The sequence below is a fragment of the Stegostoma tigrinum genome, chromosome 18 (genome assembly GCF_030684315.1).
Source record: "Stegostoma tigrinum isolate sSteTig4 chromosome 18, sSteTig4.hap1, whole genome shotgun sequence".
Taxonomy (NCBI): Eukaryota; Metazoa; Chordata; class Chondrichthyes; order Orectolobiformes; family Stegostomatidae; genus Stegostoma; species Stegostoma tigrinum.
Window position 1 is genome coordinate 55,489,425 of NC_081371.1, and position 13,732 is coordinate 55,503,156.

At 42.0% G+C, this 13,732-nt stretch overlaps 1 long non-coding RNA gene across 1 annotated transcript in view; it reads right to left on the reverse strand.

The window, feature by feature from the left end:
• Window positions 1-250: 250 nt before the first annotated feature.
• The window catches only part of LOC132210716 (uncharacterized), a 105,307-nt gene continuing 91,825 nt past the window's right edge, over window positions 251-13,732 (reverse strand). The window contains exon 3 of the long non-coding RNA XR_009446900.1: window positions 251-357. This is a non-coding gene — a long non-coding RNA (uncharacterized LOC132210716). The remainder of the gene's footprint in view (window positions 358-13,732) is intronic.

The following is a 13,732-nucleotide window of genomic DNA, read 5'->3' on the forward strand; positions in this document are numbered from 1 at the left end:
GGGGTACAATGAAAAGAATACAATGTTGCCAACACTCAGAGCCATCTTAGGTACAAAGTACCCAGGTACAAATCTTAGATACAAACAGTAGAACACAAAGAAAAATGTTACTCTACATTGCATATATACATAATATAAGGTAGGAAAAGAAGAAATAAAAAGATAAATATTACAGTCTTTCCTTCAGGGCTTCCGTGTGGTCTGACTAGGCTCCACAGGTTCCCAACCAGTAGCCATCTTCATTCTGGATCCACTGGCTACCAGCCCTGCTCTGCTCCAGGCTGTCCCCACTTTACTCTGGGCCTGCTGGCTGCCATCCCTGCCTCATCCCTACTGTCTCTGCTTCGCTCCGGGTCACTAGCAGAAGGGGAAAATGACAGAAAAGAAAACATATGAGGGAAAAACATGAAAGAGAGAAGGAACAGACGGCCTGAGTGTCTTACTCCATCGCCATCTTGGATCATCAAAGACAATATCTTTGATGTTGATGCTTCTGTGTTTTCATAACTCAGTTAGCTAAATGGCTGGTAACTGATGTCAGCAGCATGAGTTCAATACCCATCTCTTCATGAAGTTACTATGGTGGGCTTTCCATCTTAATTCCACCCGGGCACATGAAGTGCGGTGACTCTCAGGTTAAACCACTATCAGTCATCTCTCTCTCTAATGAGACAGCAGGACTACATTGACTCCACCTTTTATCATAACTCCTTAAAGTGTTTAGGTATGCTTTGAGAGATGACAATTAAAACCTTCCTCAAAACTTCCGGGTTTTTTGTGCATAAACTTGCAACCAAAGAAAAGACGGGTGATTCCACCAGAAATGCATCAGAGACACAGTGGCCTACCTCCAAATTGTACATGTATACACTTTGCAGCAATCATCACTGGAATGGGAACTCTTGGGTGGTTTTATATATTAGCTCAGGGGTGTTGATACCAATTATGGCAATCCTTTCCTTCCTTCACTGAAGTAAACTAACACAGCACACCCTGAAAATTGAGAATGGCGTCTGCTGATTTATAGACTTCATCTGGATGGTGGCAGTCTGAGATTCTAATAATGGCGCTCCACCGACAGCTATTATTAACTCCGGACAAAATGCTCGGATGGGATTTTTTGCAGCAACGAGATGAGGAAACCTCCAAAACGTAAAACATATTGGCAGTGCTGCCCAACAATAATCAAGAAAATTAGAACAATGCACTGCTACTTCCATAATGAATCTACAACTGAGTAAGGGTCAAAGTTAGGAAGGCCAAAAATTTAAAGAGTTCTCCTCGGGGAGCTGTGGGACACTGAAGTTAAAATAATTGATTCCATCTGGAAGTAATTATCTCTGGCTGCAAGTGGCCTTGTTTGGGATCTCCGCCAGATTCACACCAGCTCCTAGTTGATGAGAAAACCACTGAGTGCCTGCCAGATCCATGCTGACGTAGGTTGGAAACTCCCCCAGATATAACACCTCATCACTGGGAAGAGTGGACACAAGACATTCCCTCGTGCCTCCTTTGTGCCTTGGTTAATGAAGCTGAATTCCAACACAACAACATTCTGACCAATTCCCTGTTTCCTGGCCAAAATGTTTGTTTAGTTCCAGGGATTGGATTATGGGTAACAACTTAATCTTATTGTTAACATTATCTCAACTTTGAAAGCCCTCTGTTAAGTTTGAAACTCCCCATGGATATGCTAATTTAGAAAAGTAGTCCATCCAGGGAAATTATGAATGTTCAGTATTATTCTGTCTGCTGAATGGTTTGCAACATCGTTCTAAGTTTCTCACATGTATTCTTGGAATGACTTTTCTCATTTGTACAGCAAGATGTCAACACTTCACTTGACTGTTAGGGGTGTTGGGCAGAGACTTACCTGCCAGTATCACAGTCTTGTAATACTGTTATGCCAACCTTGCTTTTTGCTCCCCTTTCCATAGATTTTTTTGCTTTGTGTGCTAAGAAGCTCCTGAATTCTTTTGTTATTTCTTTGGCCTTCAGGTTGTAACTCAGCTCTCTCTTCTAGATACATTTGTTGTTGAATACTGTTTCACTTTTGACGTACATCTTGTCAGGCACAGTTCATATTTATCGCATTTTGTAATTTATAATGTGCTTCTTCTTCTACAGTTTAGCTATTTCAGTAAAAACCAAAATAACTGCAGATGCTGTGAATCAGGAACAAAAACAGAAGTTGCTGGAAAAGCTCAGCAGGTCTGGTAGCATCTGTGAAGGAGAAAACAGAGTTAACTTTTCAGGTCCAGTGACTCTTCCTCAGAACCACAGTTCTTTCACATTCTGAGGAAGGGTCACTGGACCCAAAACATTAACTCTGGTTATTCCTTCACAGCTGTTGCCAGACCTGCTGAGCTTTTCCAGCAACTTTGTTTTCATTAGCTTTTTCAGTGTTTTGTCTGCCTCTGACAATAATAGAATTTGGGCTATGACAATTTGTGCTCATTTCCATCATCAGGACAGTCTGGTATGAATGCTGAGTCAGGTGCATTATTGCATGTTTGAGAAGTGATTAACAAAGTGGATAATAAGGGAGCCAAGTGGACATCCTGGAGATTTACTTGATGCTCTGAGCTATGACCATTGGCCTCAGGCAACAGCAATAACATGCTGAAATGAGAAAACTAGGAATGACCTTGTACTGTCTGTCATGTCATTGAAGAGGCAAGACAGAAGACATGGAAGGGTGTGCTGACACAAAAGGGGTCATTAGGAGATCAGTTGGCTCATTTACAATGCAGAATGATGCCAATCGCATGGGTTGAATTCCTGCAATAGGTAAGGTTATCACGAAGGATTCTGTTTCTTTACCTCACCTCTCACATGAGGCTTGGTGACGCTCAGGTAAAACCTCCACCAGTCATCTCTTTCTAATGAGATGGTAGCCCAATGCTCTGGAAGGACTGTATTGACTTTACCATCAGGAGAATCCTTAGAATTATTTATTAATTTTAGTACAGTTAGTAGCACTCTTACTTCTGAGTCAGACATTAGTGGGTTCTACACAGGATAACATACATTCATCATGGTGTGAGATCTACCTGGTAGCTTTGCCTCCCCTCTCTCATTGCTGGTAGGGATCTATAGGGCTCAGCATGATCTAGTGTGAGAGAGGAATAGCACCAAGTAGTCTAACAAGAGGCTATAGTCTAAAAAATATATTTCATGACAGCAACTTCACGCAAGTTACATTGATTTGAAAAGCACTGTTACTGAGACAATGAGGGAGACCTTGATGTCAAGTCTTATGCTTTCATCATAGCATGGTGTCCCTCTGCCCAATATGTGTAGAATCATCTTTTTGAACAATTCATTCTTCAGCATTAGTCCTTTCAGACATGTACACTCTGATTCCAATTCTTCCCAAGCATTATTTCCCATTATTAACATAATATGCAATGATATTTACCATTGGCCCAGCTCCCTCCCTCCAAGCCTCCAACTTCACAAATTCAGATGGTGTGGAATTTTAACTATTCTCCCAGAACATATTCCCTTCAGATTAGTCAGTCTCGGGTTGGGCACTGGTAACTTTCATTGTGTTCTTGAAATTGTGTGATCTATAAATCCCTTTAAAGTGGATGATAGCGAGTTTTGAGAAGATTTGTAGCTCAGGTTGAGGTTCTGGATGTGAGTTTGCTCGCTGAGCTGGAAGGTTAGTTTTCAGACGTTTCATCACCATTCTAGGTAACATCATCAGTGAGCCTCCGACGAAGCGCTGGTGTTATGTCCCGCTTTCTATTTATCTGGTTAGGTTTCCTTGGGTTGGTCTTGTCATTTCCTGTTCTTTTTCTCAGGGGATGGTAGATTGGCTCCAAATCAATGTGTTTGTTGATGGAGATCCGGTTGGAATGCCATGCTTCTAGGAATTCTCGTGCATGTCTCTGTTTGGCTTGTCCTAGGATGGATGTGTTGTCCCAATCAAAGTGGTGTCCTTCCTCATCTGTATGTAAGGATACGAGTGATAGTGGGTCATGTCGTTTTGTGGCTAGTTGATGTTCATGTATCCTGGTGGCTAGCTTTCTGCCAGTTTGTCCAATGTAGTGTTTGTCACAGTTCTTGCAAGGTATTTTGTAGATGACGTTCGTTTTATTTGTTGTCTGTATAGGGTCTTTTAAGTTCATTAGCTGCTGTTTTAGTGTGTTGGTGGGTTTGTGGGCTACCCTGATGCCAAGGGGTCCGAGTAGTCTGGCAGTCATTTTGGAAATGTCTTTGATGTAGGGGAGCGTGGTTATGGTTTCTGAGCCCGTTTTGTCTGTTTGTTTGGGTTTATTGCTGAGGAATCGACAGACTGTGTTCATAGGGTACCCATTCTTTTTGAATACGCTGTAAAGGTGATTTTCCTCTGCTCTGCGTAGTTCCTTTGTGCTGCCAACGAGCCACCACACACTGCAGCACGGAGGAACTATGCAGAGCAGAGGAAAATCACCTTTACAGCGTATTCAAAAAGAATGGGTACCCTATGAACACAGTCCGCCGATTTCTCAGCAACAAACCCAAACAGACAGACAAAACGGGCTCAGAAACCATAACCACTCTCCCCTACATCAGAGACATTTCTGAAATGACTGCCAGACTACTCGGACCCCTTGGTATCAGGGTAGCCCACAAACCCACGAACCCACCAACACACTAAAACAGCAGCTAATGAACTTAAAAGACCCTATACAGACAACAAATAAAATGAATGTCATCTACAAAATACCTTGCAAGAACTGTGACAAACACTACATTGGACAAACTGGCAGAAAGCTAGCCACCAGGATACATGAACATCAACTAGCCACAAAACGACATGACCCACTATCACTCGTATCCTTACATACAGATGAGGAAGGACACCACTTTGATTGGGACAACACATCCATCCTAGGACAAGCCAAACAGAGACATGCACGAGAATTCCTAGAAGCATGGCATTCCAACCGGAATTCCATCAACAAACACATTGACTTGGAGCCAATCTACCATCCCCTGAGAAAAAGAACAGGAAATGACATCACCAACCCAAGGAAACCTGACCAGATAAATAAAAAGCGGAAGATAACACCAGTGCTTCGTCGGAGGCTCACTGATGATGTTACCTAGAATGGTGACGAAACGTCTGAAAACTAACCTTCCAGCTCAGCGAGCAAACACACATCCAAAGTGGATGATTTTTAATCTCATGAAATTGTGGAGAACAGCTGTCCCATTGAAATGGATACCTTCTTTTTTGCAATATCTTGGGTCTTTGAAACAGGCATTTGTTTTAATGAGAGGCTGAATAAATTTGACTGCATTAACTGAGATGATCTTTAATGAAACATCCAAGATTATGAAGATACTCGACAAGAAGAGATAACTGAGAGGTTAATTCTCCTGGCTGGAGAGTCTAGAACAGTGGGAACGGTGTAAAGATAAGTGAACAATTTTGCTTAAGATTCAGATGAGGAGGCAAATGGAATACTGGCCTTTATTTCAAAGGGAATGGAATATAAAAGTAAGGGTGTTTTGTTAAAACTGTACAAGGCACTAGTCAGACCACAGCTGGAATACTGTGAACAATTTTTATTCCATTTTTGAAGAAAAGCTATGCTGTCATTGGAGGCAGTCCAAAGAAGATTGATACCAACTGAAGAGGGACTATTTTATGTGGAGCGGTTGGGTAGATTTGGCTGTACTCTTTTAGAATATAGAAGAATGAGTGGTGACGTTATTGAAGCATGTAGAATTCTTATGGAACCTCCCTTTCCCCTTTCATCCTTGATTCCCTTACTGATAACAAATCTGTCTATCTCAGCCTTTAATGTACTTAATGACCAGGTCTCAACAGCCCTCTGTGGTAGGTGTTAGAAAAGGTCCCCCAGCAATGCTTCCACATGGAAGGTCCATACAACAACGGCTAGTATCCTTCATGACACCAGGTCGATAAGCATTCAGACACAGCTCCTGGAAAGCCAACCACAATGTGCCCTGGTGGCTAAAAAGCAGTTCTGTAGCCAGATGCTGTTTTCTCAGCTTTCAAATAGCTGCCATACTCGGGGAGGACAAAGTGCTCCAACGACCTTCTGAAGCTCTGCTTGAAATGCAGCAGAATTTACATTAATGGCTAGCAGGAACTTCAAACTGGTGACATGTCCATCAAACAACATCGTGTTCTGAGTCCAAACAAGAAACAATGATGCAACGTGGCAGCAGAGAAGGAATGTAAAGAAAGCAAATCCCGCGCTCCGGATTTCCTGCCCCAAGTGTTCAAAGCTCTGCAGTGTGATAATTGTATCAGAAATAATGGGAACTGCAGATGCTGGAGAATCTGAGGTAACAAAGTGTGAAGCTGGATGAACACAGCAGGCCAAGCAGCATCTCAGGAGCACAAAAGCTGACGTTTTGGGCCTAGACCCTTCATCAGAGAGGGGGATGGGGAGAGGGTTCTGGAATAAATAGGGAGAGAGGGGGAGGCGGTTCAAAGATGGTTAGAAGAGAAGATAGGTGGAGAGGAGACAGACAAGGTAAAGAGGCGGGGACGGGATCCCCTGAGGTTTACCCAGAGGGAGGAGGGTAATGTCTTCAGTTTAGGCAACCCTGGAAGGGGCTTCTAACCTGACGAACAATTTTAACTTCACTGTGAAGCCTCTTCCAGGGATGCCTAACCTGAAGAAGTTACCCTCCTCCATCCGGGCAAACCTCAGGGGATCCCATCCCTGCCTCTCTAACTTAACTGCCTCCTCTCCATCTATCTTCTCCTCTATCCATCTTTGAACCGCCTGCCTCTCTCTCCCTATTTATTTCAGAACCCTCTCCCCCTCCCCCTTTTCTGATGAAGGGTCTGGGCCTGAAACGTCAGCTTTTGTGCTCCTAAAATGCTGCTTGGCCTGCTGTGTTCATCCAGCCCTACACTTTGCTATCTCAGTGTGAAAATTGGCCTGTTTAACCATTTGGTTTAAATCCCTAAAACTAAATCAATGTCATTCTCAAATTGAAGGATAGTTGATGATGACATGACAATCTTGTAAACAGGAAATACACCCCTTCCCTCCTCTACCACCAAATGAGCAATAGTTCAGACATTCACTAAAGAGATTTGTAGCATTGAACACCATAACCTGTGTTCATGTTGAAGCATATGCCCTGAGCTTTTCAATCTTCCAGCTGAGAGAGGGCAGGATGGACCCTCTGCAGTTGGACAGGAAGTGAAGGAAGAACTAATTTTAATAGCCCAAATGAAAGTCTGGGTGGTCTTTGCCAACTTATTCATGTCAATGCACAATGAAAAGTTTTCATTATATTGGTGTGGGAATATTCAATCTGTCTGTGCTTATAATTAGGGCACACTTCAATTTCAGATTCAGGCACTAGATGTATGAGCCACAGTCAATTAAGAATTGTCCAGAAAAATAAAAGCAATATTTTTAAAATCTGAAGCCATGTAAGAATAAATTTCTTGTACACACTTTAATTATTTTATACATTGGGAAATTTCTGCGGTCACATTTCTTTTCTTCAGTCATGTCACACTTTTTTTAAAAAAATATTAAAATGAAAATGATGTGTGGTTGAGGTATTTGACTCTTCCCAAAACAGCATTGATGGGAGGTCCAGTTTTCAGGTGTTCTCAACAAATAAATGCCGATCATTTTTTCCAAAATTTGTTTTTCAATGTTGTCAAGTTTTTTTTCATTTCCTGTACAAAATGCAATGCTTACACCAGCACAAGATTTATGACGTTTGCAATTCTTTTACTTCTTCTGCATAACTATTCTTGTAGCATGTAAATATTTTCCAAAAGAAACCGGTTCAGAGTTTTGTTTTATTAAATGGAACAGCTGAAACTTGGCCTCAGGCCTCTTGGTCCAGAGGTAGGGGCACTGCCGCTCCACCACAAGAGTTCTTTGGTTGAGTATGAACACAAATATTGAACCCCTGACATTATTGCAGCAGAAACTGAGCAGGTGGAAGCCGAGGTGGCTGGAAAATCATTTGGACTTTGGCTGCAAAAGCCCAGGAGATTGTAATTTCCAGGCCTGCCTGTAATCTGCTGGTCAGGCAGGAAGCGGGAGTTAATCAATTGGTGGGAGTGAAATGTCTGGCAACAGGGGCCTGTCACTGGCTATTGAAGGAACAACCTTTGGCTCTCAGGCAAAGAGAGGTAATTCTTCTCAATTTGAACTGCAGTCACTTGATGCCCAAACAAGCACATTTGTTTTCTCTGGCTCAGCAGGAAAGTATTTTTTTATCTTTGCCATTTCAGCTTGGCGTCTGTGGCAATATACTGCCAAGAAATTAGGCACTGAGGTAATTTGTCAAATTAGAACTCTGGATCTGAAATTTTAATTAGAGCACATTGGTATATTGAAGGTCCACTGTTGAGCAAGTTCAAATCATAGCCCAGAGGGAATCAGCGTGAGGTATCTGCAGGTGAAATTCACCACTGAAGCTTTGGAAAGATATTTTGACCTTCAGAGAAATTAAACATAATTCTCTCTTAATCTACCCCATACTGCAATTTCATCAGGGCCCATTAATAAAAATTAGATATAGGAATCGCAGCTATTAGTCTTTAGTCCGCTTATAGATGATAGGTCGATTGTGCATTCCTACTGCAAGCAATAGTTAATATCTGGTGATAACATGAAGAGGGGATAAGACCTTTCTGATCTACATCACTTAGTATAGATTCCAAATAATAACATAGATCCACATGGTTCTGCATAGAATTTAGTTATTTTTCAATTTAGTAAGCCATGTTCAAATTGAAATAACTATGAGAAACCTATGAGCAGCTTTTTGTATATTCTGAGGAAGAGTAACTCAAACCAAAATGTTAGCTACGATTTCACTTCACAGATGCTGCCAGACCTGCTGAGCTTTTCCAGCAATTTCTGTTTTTGTTTCTGATTCACACATCTGCAGTTCTTTTGGTTTTTATTTGTATGTCATGCTTGTTTGTTTGTTGTTATGAATAGACAAATTCAAGAACATTATTTATATATTATGGGAATTATTAGATAATTCGCATGTAGTTGGATAATCACCTCTATTATTGTATGCACCCAAACAGAGTTAATTGGGCCAGAACAACCTTGTTACTCTTTAGTGTTCGCTGAAAACAATAGATCATTCATTCAGTAATCCACTCTCCCTATCCCACAGTACAAGTAAAGTCAGGTCATAAGCAGGAAGTGCTGGAGACAAGGCAGAGGTTCATAACTGTGCCACAGACTCAGAACAGTTTCACTGTTGCTATAGGAACAGTATTTGAAGTTCCAGCAGCCCAGCATCTATACTTTCCTGGAAGAATGATGTACTGTCTGTCTCACAGCTGCATACACAAACCAAAAATTTGTCTACCATGTCCATACCTGTCTTATGGCTTAATGATAAAACCTGAACAACTATAGAATAATGAGCCTCCGAGTGACTTTAAAAAACCTTGCAATGGTGACTCTTTCAGCATGATCCCATTCCAGTTTCAAAATGTTCCCCCACCTGTGAAATTTTTACCGCTGATTCAACAATGCAAAAAGTATGAAATGAAAATCTTTAGGGGGCTGTGGAAAGGGGGAAAGAAATCTCCACTTTTGCATAATCCTTTCAATATGGTTATGGTAATCCTGCACATTTTCAACCACTCAAATAAACAGCGTTGAAAGAAAAATTTAGCACAAGGTTTTAGAAGTGCTGATCTTTGACACAGGAAGTTCATTACACAGCTGACCTAGCCTGCCAGAATATGACGCCACCATTTAAATGAGAAAAACAGATTGCACATCTGTTGAAAGTAATAGCTGCCCCTTCCTGCTCAGCCACGTTCTAACAAATTAAGTCCTTTAAAAATAAATGTAGACAATAATGTTGTAGAATTCCAATGAAGTACAGATTAAAACCATGGAGGATTTCAACCTGACAAAAATGCCTCACATAATGATTCAAGTTTTTGCTGCTCACTATTTTTATCCAGTATGCCAAAATTGATTTCAGATGGTACCCATGTAAAACATTTTGTTTTTAACATAATGACTTCTTACAATGGCATTTGAAAGGGAAATGTGATGAATAGATGGCTTTAACACTTGATGGGATAGAATTTGTGATCTGTGGCATTTCCATGCAAGTTCTTACATCAAACTCCTCTGCACAATTGAAACTTGATATAAGTATGTTAAATGTTCATTCAAGGACCGCATGTTTTGTGATTTTTACCCTGATGTCTCTAAGATAAGAAAGGAATTAGACACTTGTTTATGATTTGAATCATTGCTACAATTGTTCTGTGCTGTTTTGAGAGGCAAATAAAATTTAATATATTCCTGACACAATTACCTGTATTGTATGATAATTCTAGTAAAATGTTTTCTTGTCAAAAATAAATGTGAATTCAAAGCATATTATATTGTATTGATTTGTAAATTACTAAAAACATTTGGCATTAATACTGGCATTGCACAAAAAGGCAAACATGTGTTATGTAAGGCAACAAAAAAAATGCAGTGCAAAGAGCATTTAACAGATGTGAAAGCAAACTTCCTCACTGAGGATGCCCTTAAAACATTTCGGGGATTAAAAACCACGGCCAAAAACCCCACAGAGAGGAAGCAGGCCCGGCAGGAAATTGTTAAAAAGGTGAATGTACCCATCAGGGTCAAAAGAACAGGAGAGGTTCAGCATTTGTTTAGGGGTTGGGAGCAGGGGAGGGTTCAAAATGACTGGTTAAAATTAAAAAGGGTGTCTTTTGCATGGTTGCTAATAGAGGCTAACCAGAGTGTCTCACCTTTGTAAAGGAAACAGCAAATAAACCTGAATTTTCCACTTAGGAGGCCAGGAACTCAGATTTGGGAGCAACTGATCAAGATTTTGGATAAAATAATGATAAAATGACTTTGGTTACTTAACTCAACAAGAGTTTTGTTGCTTACAAAGCAATTGGATTCCTCAAAGTCCATTTCAGGGAAGTACTTCAGTACAGTTTTAAACAGGCTTATTATGAGCTCTGTATTTCCTGTTCTCTCTCAAGGTGGCAATGGAAATGACCTAATTTGCCTCAATGTCCCTCGATAAGAGAGGGAAAATTCAGTCAGAATTCTCAACCCTGTTCATTGCTGTGTGGCATTTGTTGCAAATGTTATGGAGGTACGTTGTGTTGGAATGGAAATCATCTTGATTGTGATGCTTCACAAGTTAAAAGAACCTGCTGGCACTCAGGAGCTGACAGATCTCCAACCTGATGGTAACTTTGAAATAGCTCTGCTTGGTTAGGCCAGTTAGCTTTTGTAGCTAGACAGCTGGTTAGTGGTGGAGAGTAGTATGCCAGCATGAGCTCAATTCTCACACCAGCTGAATAAACCATGAAGATCTCTCTTTCTGAACTTCTCACCTTGCCTGAGGCATGGTGACACTCAGGTTCAAGTGCCACCACTTGTCTCTCTCAAATGAGAGGGCAGCTTTACCTTTACTAGAATCTTGGTTACTGATACCTCCCAGTGCTGGATCTGTGCCTCACAACCCACTTCATCTTCAACAACTGCATATTCAAACAAATCAGCGGAACACCAGTGGGATTCCCCAAATCAGGACAATAGCAGAAGCCAAGATAATAAAATGTGAGGCTGGATGAACACAGCAGACCCAGCAGCATCTCAGGAGCACAAAAGCTGACGTTTCGGGCCTAGACCCTTCATCAGAGAGGGGGATGGGGAGAGGGAACTGGAATAAATAGGGAGAGAGGGGGAGGCGGACCGAAGATGGAGAGAAAAGAAGATAGGTGGAGAGGAGAGTATAGGTGGGGTGGTAGGGAGGGGTAGGTCAGTCCAAGGAAGACGGACAGGTCAAGGAGGTGGGATGAGGTTAGTAGGTAGGAAATGGAGGTGCTGCTTGGGGTGGGAGGAAGGGATGGGTGAGAGGAAGAACAGGTTAGAGAGGCAGAGACAGGCTGGGCTGGAGTGTCCATCTTCCCTGTACTGGCCTATTCCCTCCCTACCTCCCCACCTATACTCTCCTCTCCATTTATCTTCTTTTCTCTCCATCTTCGGTCCGCCTCCCCCTCTCTCCCTATTTATTCCAGAACCCTCACCCCATCCCCCTCGCTGATGAAGGGTCTAGGCCCGAAACATCAGCTTTCGTGCTCCTGAGATGCTGCTTGGCCTGCTGTGTTCATCCAGCTTCACACTTTATTATCTTGGATTCTCCAGCATCTGCAGTTCCCATTATCACAATAGCAGAAGCAGTAATGCAAAGATTTGAATGGACAGCGCTCCCCAATATTCGATCCAAACACTGGGTCTACTATGTAGATGACACCTTTGTGATTATCAAATGCACAAGACGAAAAGAAACCCACCAACACATAAACAACATCCTCACCAGAATAAAACTCACAAAAGAAGGAGAGAACAATAACTGACTACCCTTCCTAGACATAATGGTGGAACATAAGAATACAGAACTCCAGACCAATGTATACAGAAAGACCACACATACAGAGCAGATACTTAATTACTCCAGCAACCACTCAACACCCATAAACAGAGCTGCATCAAGACATTTTTCAAATGAGCAAAAACACACTGAATCAACCCAGAATTGCACAAAGCAGAACAGGGGCACTTATATGGAGTTTTTAAAAGGAATGGATACCCAAAAAGCACAATCTCCTGTTACCTCTGTGACAGACCACAATAAGAAGACACAATAATGCCAGACACATAGCCGCCATAAGTATATCAGAGGCATGTCAGAATTGACCACAAGTCTACTCGGACGCCCAGGTATCATGGTGGCTCACAAACCAACATTTTCCTTGAGACAGCTACTGACAAACATAAAGGCTCCAATATCCACAACCAATAAAACCAACGTAATGTACAAAATACCATGCAAGGACTGTGAGAAGCATTATCCAGGCCAAACTAGAAGAAAATTGAGAATACAGATACACGAACACCAAGTCGCCACCAAGAGACACGACCAGTTCTCACTGCTCTCACTACACACGGACAAAGAAGGATATGAATTTGACTGGGAAAACACATCCATAATAGCACAAGCCAAACAGAGACATACCAGGGAATTCCTGGAATTCCAACCAGAATTCCATCAACAAACACATTGAACTGGACCCGATATACAACCCACTGAGAAACAGAACCGGAAATGATGCCAACGACCCCAGCAAACCGAGGTATATAAATAGCAAGTGGGACAGAACATCAACGCTTCACCAGAGGCGCCCTGATGGTGTTACCCAGCAGGGTGATGAAACGTCTGCAACCAAACCCGGCTCGGCGAGCCAGTCTACAACCTCACCCACAACTCGAGCTACAAATCTTCTCAAAAATATTCAAAACTGTGGCTACAACAGCAGGTCAGAGACTAGGGATCCTGCAGTAAATAACTCATCTTCTGACATCCCAAAGCCTTTCCACTATTAACAAAGCAGAAACTAGGAATGTGATAAAAAAATTCCCTAATTGCCTGGGTAAGTGAAGTTCCAACACTCATTCACTCCCCCAATCCCCCAACGCCCCTCCCCACACCGCCCAACCCCTCCCCCCACCCCATCCTCAGATGTAGCTGAGGAAAAACACAAGTGAGTGGTATGGTTGGTGGGGTTGTGTATGTGGGAGGTGTTCCAAGGGAGTGAGAATGCAAGATTAGTGATGTGTGATTATGAGGGAGCTATGGGAGAGAGTAACAGAAAAGTTCTGCATGCAATAGAATGGATGTCAGAACATAAGCCTGGGTG